The sequence below is a fragment of the Passer montanus genome, unplaced genomic scaffold, assembly GCF_014805655.1.
Source record: "Passer montanus isolate IOZ18808 unplaced genomic scaffold, ASM1480565v1 scaffold3, whole genome shotgun sequence".
NCBI classification, from domain to species: domain Eukaryota; kingdom Metazoa; phylum Chordata; class Aves; order Passeriformes; family Passeridae; genus Passer; species Passer montanus.
This window is the reverse complement of record NW_024367707.1, coordinates 1,191,451-1,209,672: the sequence shown is the minus strand read 5'-3', so window position 1 is coordinate 1,209,672 and position 18,222 is coordinate 1,191,451. Positions and strand designations below refer to the sequence as shown.

Here is an 18,222-nt window from a genome sequence, read left to right as displayed (position 1 = left end):
TGCATTACTATCACAACGAAATGTACCCATTAAATTGCTCAGAGTGCAAATTGAGTTCACAGTATGAACAGCGATAGGACAACGAGCCCCAAATTATCTTCATTATAACTGTCCTTATGCAAGACAGAATTTCAATGGTTTGTGATACTGTAGGTGGTAGATTGGATTTTAAATGATCCGTACAGTCTTGTTGGAAAATATTTCAAAATGCCTTGGAAAATGAGCAAGGACTCTAGAAGACACATACCACAGGCAGCCTAACCAGACAAATACTAAAAGTCTAGAGAGCACACAGTGGCCATAATAAGTCAGATGAAAAGCTTATCTTGCCCAGCCCCTTGTCTGATATTAGCCAACACAATTCCTTAAGGAAGAAAGTAAGGGAAAGCATCAGCTTCCCTGTCTCTTGCACTCTTCCAGCTCAGCAACTTGAGTCTCAGAGATTATGGACCCGGAAGCTATATTTTTATATCAAACAGATCTTGATGGAATCTTTTCAAAAGAATTTCATATTTGGTTTTTGGACTAAAACATAGGTTTTTACAATCCAAAATATCCTATGGTAAGTTTATTATTTAGCTTAGAGCTTTGGGGGATTTTAAACCTATTTTTGGAGACGCACTTGGGACCTAAATCTTAGCTCATAAGAGACAGAGATCAACCTTTCCTAGTGGACTTTGTGCTGTGTCAGAATGTAGAAGACCTACATCATGTTTTTTCCTTCCTTTTGCTTAAGATGTAAAGATGGAAATATATTTGATTAAATGTGGGTATCTGTAAGGCATGTACATTTGAGTGTGTTGCCTTCGTATTTACATTATTCCTTAATATTCCACAGTTAATCAAAGCCAGGAGTTGAACATAATGTAATGTTTTACTATAGGATGACAAGAATTACATTCTGAATTGCAACAGAAATGAGCAGATTTTAATTGACTATATAGGGAGTCTAGGCAAGTAACTCACATACAGACAGTTATCTGAAAAAAAGACAAAAAATTAGGATATATATTCTATATGGGATATAAAATAAGACAAACTCCAAGACCACTCATTCTGTCCCTGGATACCTTTTACCTAGTCTGTTATATATTCTGTTGTAATTGTTTTTACATCGGGGATCCCTAACACTTCCTACTATATACATGTTATAGATACAACAGGGACTTACAGTGTACAGGCACCATGATATTTTCTGCTTTTTCAGTAATTTTCAGTAATTCCTCACATTTCATTTGGCTTTCTGAACAGTCCTGAGTATTAATGCAATGTTTTCCAAGAGTTCTGTTATGATTCCAAGACCTCTTTCATGGTGTTAAAGGAAAGTTTTAAATGCCTAAAGAAATCATTACTGTACACAGAAAGTTGGGATAACTCTTTCTACATTTTGCCTGAGATTTATTAGCATTTGATTTTGTCTTCCATCACTTTGCTGGCAGTCAATACTGTGAAGGCTTTCCATAGCTGTTTGCAGTCTGTCATCACCTTAAATACTTTGAATAGGTTTGCATCATCAAGATGTGCCTCTGTATCAATAATTTTATTTTCCAGTTCATTTATGTACATGCTGGACTGAATAGACCTTCTGGAGTACATCATCTTCATCTTTGGGAAAACTGATCTGTGCTTTTAGTTTTCCATTTTTTACAGGAAATTACCAGATAATTGGCTATTTATCCACTAGAAGACCTTTTCTGTTTTCTCACTGGAAATTAGTTTCTTTGCTGGATGACATATCTTTGCTTAAGATGTCTGGGTAATGGCAATGGCCTATATCCCCTTAAAGATTATGCCCATGTTTCCTTAAAGGCCCAGTTTGAGATGTAAGGCACACCTACCTTTACAAAACTGTTCTCTCTTCTACAGAATGTTGTAGGCCCACAGGCCTGACTACATGCACTATTTGAAAATTATCACCATGTGTGTCCCTCATCACTCCTCATTAAAACCCCCTGATTTTAAATCAGAAAATGCTGTTAATAGATACAGCCATTTCACACTTCCATTAGAACACTTGACCAAACAGCCATCTGGTTCTGGTGATTTAATGATCTTGATCAGGACAATTTGTTCTTTGTATTTTTGCTTCAAATAGGTTTCTTTATTATTTTCTTTAGCCACCCCATCTTTCCAGGTGGTTCTGAATCCATTTGGATGGTGTGGATTGGTTCTCAGGATGCTGTGCCTCTGTGCTGCCTTCACACACTTTGTCCTTTTGGTTCCTTTTCGGCAGGCTTCCTCATTTGTGTGCAGCTTTCCTTCTGAAAACTGAACACTGCTGTAGTGGATTTTTGGGTTATTTTTGTCCCTGCAGAGTTGCTGACCTTTAGTTCATAATGATCCCTATTATGATAGCAATGTTTTGAACTTGCAGTGCTCAGCACCAAGCCAAATCTTTTCTCTACTGGTTATTCTCTTGGATTTTCTTATGTATTTTCTATTTGGTGCTGGAACTTCAATTTCAAAAAGGATTTTAGGCTTGTGTCTGTAATTACAGATCTAAGATATTTTGGCATAAGCCTCCCAAAATTATTTGCAAGTAATTTTCTGCATATTTTTCATTAAATTTGTTTGTGCTTTGGGTGTCCTATTCCAAAGTAGTAAAAACCACCAGGTAGCCCTCACCTCTTTCCAGAGAATACCAGCTCCATTTATGAAAATTTGATGCTTAGAGTTTTTTTCAGATGTCTTTTCTTCCACGTTCCACATGCCATGTGGCTGGTTTTAGCCTATCTTTTATTTAAGGAACCCTAACACAGACTGATTTTGCTTTGGAAGGCTGCCCAATGTTCAGAAGAGAGAGAGAAAAAATCTAGGTCTTTTTATTTAAAGATTCACCAAAGGGGGAGGTTTTTTTTTTTCAATGCCATGAAAAGGTTTGCTTTTTCTTTTAGGATTCATAAATTGATTCCATAAAAACTAAAAGAAAATTCACTAATCATTCAAGTAGAGGAGTAAAACAAAGAAAACAAGCTTATTTCAATATCAGTATTATGTATTTTATACTAATTGTACATATATATGTATAAAATATATTTATATATACTTGTAAATAAACATACATAAATAAAATATATAGTCTACATTTATAATATATATAATCAATATTAAATGTTTTTCTAGGTTCATGGAGCTTTTGTTGCTGAATTCGTCATAAAGTTCAGAAAGGAACACTGACTCTACAATGCACATTTTCTACTTCTTAACCCCTTTTCCCTCAACCACATGCTCAACTGCTGGCTGACAAACCAAACACAGAGTTCAGGAGTCCAATCAAAATTCAATCAAGTGTCTGTAACTTCCAGCTCACTGATGTTAATGGAATAGGGTGACTAAAGCCCATGAAGACAATTGGAAAATACACCCTGAAAAGGAAGTATATTCCCAAAACATCAAGTATTCCTTGTGCACAGAGAAAGACTAAAATGAGGACTGTTTTTTTCTCTATTGTCTGCTATTGAAAAATGCCAACAGATCATTCAAAATGCTTTTTTACATTTACTGTCCTTATTCCAACTGATCCAATCACCTACCATGTGCCTTGTCAGAACAAGTAGCATTCATGCAGCTTTATTGAGTATGAAATTGTTGCTGCTTAGCATTCGCCACACTGACAGAGGAAAACAACAGCATGCACATACAAAGTCATATATCCTTATGCACACCTCAGTAGTACTGAGATTGGGTTTAGCTATATTTGTCCTAAAAAATATTTAATAAACAAACAATATATAATAATTATTTATTTGCAATTGGTATGCAATTGTTCAATAAGAAACTAAAAACAAGCAATTAAGATTTATAATTATGATTTAAAATAGTCAGTATTCCTATTGGCTCCTACTTACCTGCAACATTTCTGGTGTGAAAAAGAGCTGGGAGTGGACCCATTTTGAGTGTTATTCTGTTCTGTTGTTCCTTAACAACACTTGGACTTGTAAACAGGTTTAAAAAAATCTATGTGAGACCACGTATGGACAATTACTCCAGCATTATGGTGTGATATTTTTTCCCAGCTATATTGTCCTGAGTCACCCTGAACACACTGGTAAAAATCACGACTCATTAGTATTTCCCATACTCATGGGCAGAGGGACCATGAATCTCACGGTGCATATACTGCAATACCCTTCTCTTGTTGCAAACAGGAGTTAAAAGAGACTTTAAAGTTCATTTCACCAATGCATCAAATGATTTAAATGTTCAGTGCCAGCTTCTGGAAATGAGTCTCTATCTATTTGGTTGTGGATGGAACTGGCATGATGCCTGTATAAGATGTTAAAGGCAATTTGGCATCATCTCTAGATTTTTATTTCTCAAATTTTATGGACTGGCAATTATAGCAACACCAGCCTTTGATTTGAACACTATGTTTATGCTTAGAGCACAACACTGGAAATTAAAATTGATCTCGAAGTTAGTTTCCCCTAGATACAGTAAATGCAAGACCTCAGTAGATAGTATCCTTTTTCACTAATGTTCATTTTTACAAGCCTAAACATGAGGAATTTAAAACATTTTTCTTAGCTTTTTATAAAGAAAGGAAAAAAAATCCAAATAATTTGAAAATCTTCTCTAGTTTTTCAGCAATGGTATTTACTATTTAGGCAGTTCATATCTTGTCTTTATACAGGAATAAACATTATGAATTAAATGTTTTGCACTTCTTAATAAACTTTTTAAGACCCTGCAAGCTTGGACATGTACCAAAACTGAAGGCAAGAACATGAATTTCTTACTGTTATTAGTGTTTAAATGCATGGTTTCTAAATAATTTTGTATGTCTACTGAAAATCATTGCAAAGGCATGCACTAAAAAATGTTTTTTTCTCACAAAACTCTAAGCTGTCATCACAGACTGGTTGAAGCTGGGAGGCAACTCTTGAGATCATCTAGCTTAGTCTCCAGAGCAGGGCCAGTTTCTCAAGTCCATGTCCAGTCAGGTTTTAAATATCTCCAGTGATCAAGACTCTACCATTTCTCTGGGCAACCTGCGCCAGTGTTTGAACAGCCACAGGTGTCTCTTCTCATATTCAGGTGGAACTTGATGGGTTTTAATTTGTCTCTTGTCAGTGGACAGTACTAAGAACAGTCCAGCTTTCTCTTCATTCCCTCTCATCAGGAATTTATACACACTGGTAAAATACTGAGCTGCCTTGAGTCTCAAGGCTGAGCTGTTCCAGTTTTCTCAGCCTCTCCTGACAGGAAAGTGCTTCAGTCCTGTCACCTTATTTGTGGTCCTGCACTGGACCTGTTCCAGTGAAATCCATACCTTTCTCATACCCCAGAACCCAAAACTGGACCCAGCCCTCCAGCTGGACCAAGGCTGAGCAGAGAGGAAGCTGATGGCAATGTTCTCCATAATGCACCCCAGCGTGCTGTCAGCCTTCTTTGCCATGAGGGTCTGTGTAAGAGACTTAAAGATCACCATTTGGTCAAATGCTCTTAAGATCACTGAAGGACTTTGCCACTGTAGCAAACCATGCAAAGAAGCAACTGCTCATCTGTGACCACCAAAGCTCTTCCTGTCCCAAGTATGCCTTCTGGATTCCTAAAATTTGGACTGTGAGTTAACCCACCTGACAGAAACTTGAGATACAATAAAGGTGGTACTAATGTCCAGTCATTTCAGGTCTAAGGAAAGGTAAATGAAGCTGGGAGAAGGATGTTTTGCTGCAAGGAGTCTGTGGGAAGGCCAGCTCAGCAACTGTGCTGGTAGCTGGCTGTGGCTGGGTCTGGTGGGGGCAGAACCACAGCCTGCTGACTCAAGACAGGAGGCCACTGACTCAAACGAAGAGAAAGAACAAACATGGGACTAATTAGCATTGGAAGTGAGGGAATCATTTAACCAACTAAATGGGAGAACTGTGTAGCCAGTTCTCATTTTTTCTGAAGTTTATAAATGGTGAAAAGTTTTGAGCAACCTTGGAACCCCCACCACTGAGAAGCCCAGGGTGAAAAAGATCAGTGGGATACCACTGGATCCATGGGTGGTGACTATCATTCCATCTGATCTCTTTCTCTCTCTCACTGTCTTTCTCCCCTCCCTCTTCCCCCCTCAATCCTTTTTCTATTTCTTTCTATCTCTCTACCTCACATTTTACTGTTAAATAAAATCCATACTATCGACTTTGGCATATGGTCGTGTTTGCACCTTAGTTTAGGTAGATGCTTCTCCCTAGTAATTGTAATAACTGGATTTTAAGAGTGTGTTCCTGTCAGCTGTTTGTCTACCAGTATCCAAGGCTCTTCTCTTCAGAGTCACTTTCTGGCCAATTGGTTTTGAGTGTGTATTGTTACCTGGGGTTCTTCCTCCCAGGACACAGCACTTGGCATTTCTCCTTGTTGAACTTCACGAGATCCCCTCAGTGTAATTCTCCATGCTGTCAGGGTCTGTATGAATGACAGCACATCCATCTGGTGTAATGGCTGCTCTTCCCACTTTTGTATCAAGTGGGCAATTACTGAAGGTGAGCTCTGTCCCAGGGACCATTTCATTAACACAAATATTAAATGATATTGGCTCAGGATCAACCACTGTGGTACCTCACATATGACTTGCCTCCAATGCAACTTCTAGTCCTTCATATACCTGGAGATGGTTTAAAAGATTAGCTGTTCCATCACATTCCCAGAGATTTGGGTGAGACTCAATAACATTTAAGTCCCTCGTGTCCTGCTTGAAGGTGAGAGCGACACTTGCTCTCTACCAGGATGCAAGAATTTTTCCCAGTTGCTGTGACTCTTGAAGACAATTGATAATGGCCTCTCAATAACACCTGCCAACCCATTCTGCACTCGTGACTACATCCCATTAGGACTCAGGTGTGACCAGAATTATGAGCATGATCCATGCCCTTACATGTTCCATCATGGGTATTTCTCACACTTAGTGTGAAGCACATTTCAAGAAAAGGCCAACTGTACCTACAGAGAAAGTCTGTTTCCCTGCTCTGTGAGCAGCACTTACAGAAGGCTGTGGCCTCATGCCAGCCTGACATTTTCGTGAAGAATTCCCTCAAATAGAGGAGTCTCCTGCTAGCACTGGCTTATGTTAAATCTCAATTCTCACAACCAGTGAAAGAGACAGAAAAGAACATCTGGCACTGTGAAGAAAATATGAGATGACTTATGGAGAAAAGTTCTCCTGTGTCAGTTGAATTTCTGCTGTGGGACGGTTTTACACAAGCAGCAGCTGCAGCTAAATCAGAGCAGGATCCCTGTGCACAGTAAGGTGAGTGGTTGCCCTACACCTGCTACAGCAGGTTCCCAGCACTGAGGATTCTCCCCCTCCGCTCACTTGGTGTCCAAGTGGAGAACTATTCATGGGCCAGAGCACTTCTCATTTTATATTTAAAACCATACAATGTTGAACTGTCCCAGGACAGTTTAACAGTCTCCATCTTTTTAGTTCAAAATGATTTCGTTTCTTCTTTGAGGGGTTTAGTGTAGTCTGATTCAAATTTCATTGAAACCTGGGTTTGTCAGCCTCCAGCTCAATATGCTACACTTAGCTTGCTTTTAAATTCACCCTGTATTTTTATTGGATTGTAGTGCTCCTGGGGACAGGCGGTGTTGAGACAAAATGGATTTCAGCTGATTTAATTTTCCATCCTATATATTTTTATAAACTCAGAAATGACCAAGCAAGAGAGCACTACAGTAGAATATAAATCCTCTTCTGGGATAAAAATAGTTCAAACAAAAAACATCAGGGGAGGAAGAAAATCAAATTCCCTTTAGGTTCTCTCCCATTTTCAATTCTGTATTTCTAAATCAGTAAAACATTACATTTTTCAAAAGTTATTTCCTGCAGTTTGGAAGACTAGCTCAGTATTTCTTTAAAAATAAGGTTATTAAAATTTGAATAGATGAAATGAAAAATGAACTAATGCCAGGTATTAGTTTTCTTCTTTTCTGAATGCTCAAGAAAATAGCTATAATTTGTAGCAACATTATTTCTAGTTGAAAATACTTATTTATTAGGATGCCTAATTTAATGAACAGAAGCACACTAATAAACAGATGCACTTATCCTGAAACACAGATCACTAGGTTACTATAATTTTTGATCTATTTATTTACTTAAAATCAACAGCTGATATACAGTTTTATGATTCTTGAACAAATACAAGCTATACTACGGCCTTGCCATTTATTCTGAAATTGTGTTCTCCTCCATGGAGGGGGAAAAAGCAAATAAGCAAATTTAGATTGTAATTCTCTCTACAAGAACAAGTCTAACCACGTCATGGCAGAGCCCATGACTACTGAAGTGTTATAAACAGCTCCACACCAATTTTTCCATATAATCAAACTCAATTACTCAGTTACTTTGCAACCAAGAAGAGATTAAGTACCTGGGAACTGTAAATAACTAGAAGGATTTAGAAGTGTGATCTGAAAGTCTAACAATGACTATACCGAGGTCACAAGAAACATAAAAGAAATTTTGCAAAGGAAAGTTTCCCTTTAGTATGGTTTCATAGTCAGCATTATTAAAGCTCAAAATGCTTGCAAAGTATATATGCTCAGCTTGTAGACTCAGTGAAATTGTTTTTAAATCATTAATAACACAGTATCTATTGCTATTAGTTAATTTGTAAACAATTTGTGTTAGATATACAAACAGAAAAGCTTGAATAATAAAACCTGTGTTCACCACCAAAAGCTGTTTCAGGTTATTGGGACTCCTTGTCCTCAGAAAATAGTTGCTACAAAGCAAATCTCTGTTGTGCTGTAAGGCAGCATGGCATTTTAAAGGCAAATGCACTGTTTCACTGACTCTCCCAGTTTTGGCCAGGACAGAGCTGGTTTTCTCACCGTAGCCATGAGAGAGAGCAGGGAAGGGCTGGGCAGAGGCTGGGCTGGGGTCGTGCACAGGATGGAGCTACTGGGCTCATGGATGAGCCTAGGTTGTATTTCATATTCCATACCTTCCATGTCATTGCTGAGGGGTGGAAATAGGGATCCTCACCTCTGGAAGAAACCTGGGCTATTGGTTGGGGTGGGGGAAAAAGGGCACCATGGAGAGTCTGGGGTCATTTTTGCCTTTTGTCTCGGTGGCCAGGCATGGACTTGGCCAGCGAATATCCTTTTTTGTATGTAAATCACACAGTCTTTTGTATATTTTTGATATTAATGTTGTTGCTGTTCCTGTTAATTTTTCTTACTTCATTGCTACTTTTCAAATAAATTCTCCTTAATTCAGAATATCTGTTTTTGTCTCCCTCTTATGGAGAGGAGGGTGAGGGGGAAGGGTACGCTTTCAGTGGGATTTATTTTCCAACTGGGTTTTAAAACCAGCACACTGACAAAAAAAGGAAAGCAGTTTAAACCAGAAAGATTGCAACACCTGTATCACAACATAACAAAACACCTCAAGCTTCCAGATATCAGCAGGTGGATGCTGTAGCTCAGGAGGAAAAATATGGATACATACAAAAGTTTAGCTTAGAGATTACTAAAATACAGATTGCTTTCTGACACTTGACCAACATTAAACAATTCAGACAATAAGCTTCAGGAATTCCTCCTTTTTTTTTCTAACAAAAATCTAATAGATATCTTAAAAGAAATCTTTGCTTTCTTCTCATATGTCTTTAAGTTTACCCAGTAGGTATTTCATAAAGTTGATAATTTGTAAGGGGGATAAAATTTTCATAGAGCTTAAGGCCAAAAGAAGTTATTGCAATCCAGTGAGTCTCGAATAACCAGAAGAATGCAAGTCAGATGGATCTGAAACTTTGTTGAAAACTCTGTATTCCAACTCTTGAATTAAGATTGAAATTCCCATCTCCACCTTTTCATCACCACTGTGTGATGCGTGTGGAGAGGGTGGGCATGGGTGAAACACCAGGTCAACACAGAATCACATGATGGCTTGGGTCAGAAGGGACCTTTAAGATCATCTATTGCCAACCCTTCTGCCATGGACTGGGAACCTTCCACTAGACCAGGTTGCTCAGAACTCCATCCAGCCTGGCCTTGAACACTTCCAGGGATGGGGCAAACTGTTCCAGTGTCTCACCACCTCCAAGTAAAGAGTTTTCTCATAATATCTAATCTAAACCAACTCTCTTTAAGTTTGAAGCCATTATCCCTTGGCCCATCACTGCATGCTCTTATAAGTAGTCTCTCTCCACCTTTCCATCTTTGCTGGAAGGCCACAATCAGGTTATCCTGAAGCCTTCTCTTTTCCAGGCTGCACAATCCCAAGTCTCTCAGCCTTTCTTCTGTGCTAAGGGTGGTGATTGGAGGGATGCTCTATCACTTTTTTTCATCTTTTCAACCTCTGATTCACTCCCACAACTCTATGTCCTTCCTGCGCTGGGAGCCCAGAGCTGGGTGCAGCCCTGCAGGAGGGGTCTCACCAGAGCAGAGCAGAGCAGAGCAGAGCAGAGCAGAGCAGAGCAGAGGGGCAGAATCCCCTCCCTCACCTGCTGCCTACAGGGTTTTTGCTGCAACCCAGGATATGTTTGGCTTTCTGGACATGAGCTGGCCCATGGCCAGCTCATGTCCAGACTCACCCACCAACAACCCCAAATCCTTCTCAGCAGGGCTGCTCTTGATGTGTTCATCCCCCATACGATATTCCCATGGGCCTACTAGAGGTGTAAATTCCTAGACTAACATCTAATAAGAACATCTTTCAACAGTGCCAGAAAAGGAATTCAGTTGTAACAGCAGCTTTTAGCAACCACAAGTGACGGTGATTTACTTTTTAAGCTAATGTAGGAAGAAAGAATATTAAAATGAAATGCTAAAAAGGAGACACTTCAATAAAACTTAAAACATTAAACACATCTCAGGTTTGTAAAACAGCACCAGACACAGGCTGGGCAACTGTCATGAGCAGTGCCCACCTTTCCAAGCATTCAGGCTGAAATCCTGCTGGGTGGCTGCCCTGCCATGTCTTTAGGGGGAGAAGGCTGTGGCTCTGGGAAATGGGCAACAGTGGCTCCTGCTGTGACTGATGAAACTATCATTCTTAATCCAATGAGTAATTGAACCTAACTAAAATAAAACCATTTTCAGGTAAAATTTAAACAGAATAAGAATAATTTGAGTGGCATTGCTGTCTGGACAAATTAGTTTCACTGATTCAATTGCCCTATTTGTAAACTGAGGATAATACTTCTATTGCAGTCTCAGAAAGAAGCTGAGAAAATTAACTTATACTATCTGGAACATGCGAAGCACTATAAAAGTGATAAGTAGCAATTATAAAGCTTTATTATGGGTTAATCTTTGCCCAAAAAATGAAATAAAACTCTATTCGGCCTTAAATTTATAAAGATGAAAATGAGAAATGTGTAACTCACTGGGTCCCTGATAAACATTCCAGGCAATCTAACATTCATTGCACTCCCTACATCAAGCAGTCCCTAGACAATTACTGGGTACCAGCACAGGAGCTTGATAAATTGATTTTACTTTGCTCATTGATTTTCCCATGTCATAGAAACAATATCATTACAGAATCTACACACTTGATTGTTCCCAAGAATGTATTTTGTCCATGTTTTAAGAAAAGATTTCATTAGAAACACAGTACTGACAGATTTTTTTTTTCATAGGAAAAAATTGCCTCATCACAGAAACAAATAACATTAAAATTAATTTCTGGTACTCTTCCCTTTTCCCTGCTCTCCTGTCTCAGTGAATGTCCGTGTGTCTGGTTATACAATAATTTCTGGTATATCCTTTTTCCTTTCATAGGAGTGTTTCAGTAGCAGACTATATATAGGGGATCAGAGTTATGTTATAAATACTCCTTAGATATAATTTTGCTCCTTTTAGCCACACAGCTCCCCGTGCCACACTCACTTAGGAAAGCCTGAATAAAATGGTCCCATAATAAGAAATGTGTTCCTTGCATTGTACTTTTTTTCCCTCTTGGCTAAATATTTACATTTCCAGGTCATAAGAAAAATAGGCTTTTGAACAGAACGAAACCAGTTCAAGAGCATCTTTGATTTAATGTCATGTCTTGGAATGTTAATACTTCAGCATCAGACTAATATCTATGCATGCTGCATTTATATGGCAAACTTGAAACAAAAAGCAATGCTAAATGTCAGAGTCCCTGCTATAACCATGCCACTTAGCTACTTAAAAATTAATGTTTAATTCTCCCTCTAAAAGCTCAAGTCTCATTCTTCCCTCTGATAAACTGATAAAGAGAAATCTCTTAAAAATGTTCTGGTCTGACCTCAATTCTGAACTTCAGAGGCATAAAACGACAGACAAGTCTTTATACACGTATTAGTCAGTTCTCTCAGCAGGGTATCAGAAACCAAGATCAGAGATTCCCAATACTTAAAAAGTCAAAATCTGCCTGCAGATGTGCATGCTGAACTCCCACTGAAATCAGCAGGGTGAATTCATACAAGGAAAAATTTGGCTCTAAATGAAATATGTTGCTCTAATAATAGCATCTTCTACCAATCTGGGTTGGAGGTAGAAAAGATTTCCACCTTGACTGGTCACCCTTTTTAGATCTCAAGAATTTTCCTGCACTAGTTGTCAGGGAAAAGTGTCAGTATTTTTTAGCCCAAACATCCATAATAAGTTAATAATACAGTTAACAAAAATCTGATAGAAATTGGGTTAATTGGAACAGCTCTTTTCCATGTGCTTGTTCTTTGTGAAGTGGTCTACAAGTAGCTGCTCCTTACACTAGCTGTGATTCCTCAGAAAGTTAATTAAAGAATTCTCATTTTTGTTTCTTTCTTAGCAGAGCAATGCTACTTTTTCAGTATCACAATTATGCTACTGTTTCCCAATAAGTAGTATGGTGAAGAGCACTTGTAGTTTTAAAAGACAAGGATATCACTTCTCTGCCTGCTCACCATCATTCTTATTATTCCTATGTAAAAAAAGATTTTGGATTCTTCCTTAAAACAGATAGCTTGATATAGACAAAAAACCTATATAACCTAGTCTCTGTAAAAAACTATAGATACAGTGGTAGCATCTAAACCTGAGACAAGAAATATATAACTTATTGCAAAAGAAGTCAGTAGAGGGAATGATTGTTTGCTTCAGCTATTTAAAATGGATTTGGATTCAGGCTATTGCTATAACAAACTCTCCAGTCTTATCTGTCTGATTACATAGAAAGAACATAAGGCAGATTATACTTTTAAATTAAATTTGTATCAGTAAAACTACCTGATTATTATATACGAAACAACCACTTTTGAACATATTTCTTTTTGTGGAAGAAAATAAATTGATTCATAAACTGTTTAAATGAGATTGAGAAACCACAGGACACAACTGAGTAACTTTCATCTCCTACAAGTTAAGCATACCAAAGCTAAAATGTGGTACATGACAAAATAGTTCATAGTTTTTAACTGAATTTCATATTTAAGAAAAACCTTAGCAAATTAAACTTGCCCTCAACTGTGACAACCAAACAATCCTACTAAATTCTCTCCTGTATAAAAATACATTTAAAAAAAGGGGAAAACAACATACCAGACGGTCACCAATTCAGTAATGTGGTTAGCTGAAGTGTCTTGGATGTATAAAAACATCTTAAAAGTTGACCCATTAACAAATTGAACAGACTTCAAGTATTTCTTTCATTATAGCAAACTCCACAAAGTTTTAAATTCACAGGAATATTATATATCGCAAGGACATCTGTAGGATGTCAAAGTGTTCCAGTGAATTTCAGTATGGTTTTGGTTTATTTTAAAATAGATTTTATTATGCTCTTATATACTCCGATGTTTTAGTTTTACTAAAACATTTACTCTATTGTTTTAGCTTATATTAGCAGTACACAGTTGATGAAGAGTTGATATTTTGTAAATTCTGGTTTCATTGACCATATTTATTTTTAAAAGGTAAAGGTCCTCTAGTGTGCCATGAGATCATCTCCTCCTTTTATAGCATCTTAGAACAATCTCTAAATTACAAATATTTTACTAATACAAAATCTGTTTAGAACAATCATCACTAATTTTCTTTGGAACTGATGGTTGGGTTTTGGAAAGCTGGAAAATTCATTAGTAGGAAATGGTTATTCTGTATATAATAGTTTTAAAATTCCCAGAGTCCAGCACAGAACTTATTAGAAGACTCACTTAAGGAAATAGAACATCTTAACCCAGATTGATTACAGCTCTTGGTGGTAACAGCTGGCTTCAAATTAAACTGAAAAAATGTATATGCATTTTGAAGCAGTTTAAGAACATGTAATAAATAACTGTTGTATGGTCCTATCACAGAATGACGTATATGGAATGGTAAGCTGGAGAGCCATTTGTAACAGTAATTACTTTAGTTATAGTATGAAGAAAACATTAACACTTCCATCTCCTACACAAGAGGCAAATAGTTTCCTATTCAATAACAAACCAATGGATGCTGTCATCTTCTAATTGTACAAACAATTTGAAAACACCTAATCAAATCATAGTTCATAGTCTAAAAGTCTGGATATAAAATACTTTAGCATTTTTGTGGCTTTTAAAACTAAGAATATTAAGAAGTCTAGATATTGTAGAAACTCTATCAGTAAAGAAAGAGAATGAAAAGTTATCTCAGAAGCTGCTATATGTGTAATGCCATTTTATGTTACATATTGGACAGCATGAGCTCTGGTAACTTAATTTGGTGCATTGCATAATTTTATGTTAGCAAAAATTAACAAGACAATAGGCATGACATTGCAATTTGACCTCTAGTTGGTTTAACAAGGATCTGGCACTGCTATTGATATCAAGCTGATTGGAAATTCTGGTTATCAATACATCTTCCAGGTAATTATTTCCTGCATAGATTCTATTGATCTATTTAAAACTGATCTCCAGTACACATCTTCATTGCTAATGGTGGAGGGGATGAATGGGGACTATTGGCTTGCTTCTAGGTGTCATTCATTAATTTCCCTCTATGTGACCCCTAATAGCTCCATGCAAAAATCAATTTTTTTTGAAAGGATAGAAAATTATCAATTACCCAAGCATTTAAAATAATTTTGGGATGAAAACATAAATTAAAAATTCAACAACTCTGTGGTCAGAATCTCCATATTAGGCAGCTGACAGCACAGTTCCCTCATAACAGCACTGTAAGAGTTCACTTTGCTGAAATACCTCTTTGCAGCACAGCAGTAGCTGAACAGTACCAAAGTGGACTACAGAAGAATATAAAATACTTTAAATATGATGATGATGAACTAACTACCTCCATTTAGTGTTCTGAAATTGAGGTTGCTGATTTAGTATTAAAATGCTTGTAATAATATAGAATTTCAATCTTTGCAAATCCATTTACATTTTTTCAATGTCTGGATATGAACACAACTGAAACTCAGCTAATTATTTGAATTGGTTGCCTTACTTTTGTCTCATTTTGTCTCATCATAGGAAAGATTACTAGGGACAAAAGGATTGTCCCCAGTCCCTGCACACAGTGAGTCATTTTGAAGTAGATGATGAGCAGATCAGTGATAATTTCATTTTTCATTTATGAATAACTGTAAACTCTATTTGTTTTACAAATAAATAAATTTCAGGCTGAAATTTTCCAATGAACATTTGTCAGTGACATACAATTGACTTCAACCCTCAATTAAGCTGAAGAAAGTCTGAAATAAACAGCATATAATTCAAGAAGAAATTGTATTAAAATTGTAAATAGGCTTTGAAAAAAGGATACTTGCAGCCTTTATGAATATTCTTCTTACATTAAATATATAAAGTCCATAATCTATACATAAAGTCCATGCAACTGCTTTATTCATAACTATAAAAGTGAATCTGCAAGAATGACCAGCAGTTCTTAAGCAGCAAGACTAAGACATTAATGAAAATTCCTTGCAGAAAGGTACAAGACTTATGTCACCAAATTCTGTTCTGCTTTTCACAGTTATCAATCATTATACTGAGTCAAGGTGCCCTCTTTTTGTGACAGTGAGGGAGAACTAATTATCCTATAGCAGACTGGAGTTAATTGAAAAAAAAGTCTACATGATTCTACATGAATAGAAGGTGTTCTAGAGATATTATTTGGAAAGTGTTCTAGAAATATGCACTTCTATTTTGAACTAAAGAAATCACAGACACTACTCCCGCTCTTCATTATTTTTGTTGAGTTTTTTGTTTGTTTTGGGTTTGGTTTTGTTTGGTTGTTTTGTTTTGTTTTATGGAGGTTGCAAAAAAAAAATTAGGGTGTAGTTATACTCATGGAGTCTAGAGGCTCTGCTGTTTATGACAGAAAACTGAAGCAGTTATATTGCTGCTAGTGGTATGTTAAAATATCACTGGCAGGAAAAAGTGCTTTGCATACTCCTGAGTATGTTGAGTAGCTGAACTACCTTTAGCTAAAAATAAACCACACCATTAAAATTGGCTTCTCAGTTGCAAAACTCTGTGCATAACATCTCAAAACAATGGCTTTTAATTTAAAAAAACTAATTTTACAGAGTGGAAAAGTATAAAAACCTGAAACTTCCTATGGGAACTAATTTCTGTTCCTATTTCTCAGCAGCTGTCAGCAGAGAGACAACAAAACAGTGAGGAGGTATCAGCACAACATGTAATGATTGTTGCATGCTGCTAGCACAATCATTATCACAGTTTTGCATGGCAAAGGAGAATCTTTGGGGAAGAAAGAGAGAGAAATCGGTTCTACTATCAATTCCTGGAATGGGTCTTTGAATAAGATACCAAGTGGATAAGGTAGGCATGATTGCATATCAGTTGCATAGCAGCAAAATCTTAATATAAAATCGGAGTGGTGGTCTCATGGGAACCTAAGTCTTCCAGGCATGCTGATGAAAAGAACATTTTGTTAGTGATTGCAAGGAGAAAGCATCATTGAATTTGCTGCAGAGGGGAGTTGAAGTCATAAGCTGTGTCTAAAATATGACCTGAGCTACAATCAAAGTGATCAGGCAATGGATATTAAGGGACTAATAATAGATTCATTTGGGCATGAATTGAATTTAAGACAGTTAAATGATGGTTTCTGGACAGAAAGATATGCTTGGAAGCGAGACACAAAGAATGTATGTTATTAAGAAAGTAAGCCACATTTCAGCCTGCAGATAACACTACTCCTATGAGAGAAGAAAAAAGAGATAATAACAGATGACGGCAGAGAAGTCTGAAGAATGGTTTGGTTCTAGATACCCTCTAGTCCAGGTTGCATCCTTTGGAGCAGATGGGTGAAACTATCTCTTGTTCGCACAGCCAGAGAAGAGCACCAATTTGTACATTAATTCAGATGAAGCATGTGTAATAATAATATCACAACATTAACACTGATCCAACAAGGATCCACTATTTAGTATGAGTTCAAAGTTATACCATGACCTTATCAGCTCCAGCAACTCTAACTAAAGAGGACAGTGACAAATGACACTAAGTTAAACACATTCCCCAGGAAGTTATTCATCAGGTTAGGTTTGGGAAAACTATTGTGATCCAAATTAAGAGAAGGATTTGTAAAAAATGCAATTGCATATGACCGATGTTTTGAAGATCTGCTCAGAAGATGTTTGGATTTCTCAGATGTATAGAGAGAAATTAGGTACCTTGCCTCATACATACCTAATGCAGTATCAGTCATGATACTCATCATAAAAACCAGAGCTAGGATGAGACATAGATAATGTATCAATTGGATAATGTTTGGCTGATAATATAGTCAATAAAGAAAAAACCTTACTTTTTACTAATAACTTTTAACTCAAGGCTATGAAACTTCAACAAATTTAGTTTTTAACTGAAACATTTCCAAAGGAAAAGTATTTAACCCTTAAGTGAAGCAATTATTAAGGCATTAATTATGCTATCTAGAATGTATTTATTTTTTAAACCATAACAGGACTCAGAACTATAATTATGGACTTAACACTCCTGCTCATAGCTTTAGAATTAAATGACTTGCTTTGTTTTCCAGTAATATCAGAGGTTCAGTGCTTCTGTTCAGGATATCTTCTTCAAAATTATGAAAACTAAACCAAACCATGGTTGTAATAGCACTTTCTGAGAATTTATAAATAGATTTCTTCTGTTCATTTATGAATTTAAATGAAGATAAACTTCGCAGCTAGCTGTTCATCAGCTATTTCATTTGTTCTTGTACAGCATCTGCACAGGACACTCATTAAACTTTCTGTGTGATTAAAACCTGAGGACTTTCATTTTAATAAACTACATTAGATTTTTAGAGGAATATTTTTCTTGCCATTAG

General features: G+C 36.8%; 1 protein-coding gene across 8 annotated transcripts in view; it reads right to left on the bottom strand.

Moving 5' to 3' along the window:
* DMD (dystrophin) overlaps positions 1-18,222 on the bottom strand; it is a 1,159,435-nt gene that overhangs the window by 163,458 nt on the left and 977,755 nt on the right. The window lies entirely within an intron of this gene.